This window comes from Pteropus vampyrus, unplaced genomic scaffold (genome assembly GCF_000151845.1).
Source record: "Pteropus vampyrus isolate Shadow unplaced genomic scaffold, Pvam_2.0 Scaffold90, whole genome shotgun sequence".
Taxonomy (NCBI): domain Eukaryota; kingdom Metazoa; phylum Chordata; class Mammalia; order Chiroptera; family Pteropodidae; genus Pteropus; species Pteropus vampyrus.
In genome coordinates, this window is record NW_011888871.1 from 1,828,948 (window position 1) to 1,829,380 (window position 433).

Below are 433 nucleotides of genomic sequence, written 5' to 3' on the forward strand. Positions count from 1 at the left end.
GGCAGCTGGGGGGCCGAGCACCAGCTCTCCCGGCGCTCCATCTGGAAAGGGGGGCCTTCCAGCAGGGCCGGGAGGCAGACGTACAGGGACTGGGGCGACAGGAAGCTGCGCTGTGGCTGACGAGCGTGCCGGGCCGGTCACCCTCCCACCACACAGCCACAGCCGGGGCTGCCCCAGGACCCAGGGGCTGATGACCCTGGGAGGCATGCAGGTACCCCAAGGGTCAGAGGGACAGGATGCTCGGCCCCTCCCGATTATCAGTTTTATTAAACGGTGGAGTGGCGGGTGGGTACCTTGAGGGGATCACCCACAATTGGAGGAGTCTCCTTAGAACAAAGGACTGTCATATTTGGCCCCTGAATAGACAGGACAAGCACTCCCTAGTGACAGCCAAGTTGGCGGACACGTGCTCCGGGCCACCAGACACCATCCT

General features: G+C 63.5%; 1 protein-coding gene across 1 annotated transcript in view; it reads right to left on the bottom strand.

Moving 5' to 3' along the window:
* The window catches only part of RADIL (Rap associating with DIL domain), a 52,356-nt gene that overhangs the window by 10,262 nt on the left and 41,661 nt on the right, over nt 1-433 (bottom strand). The window lies entirely within an intron of this gene.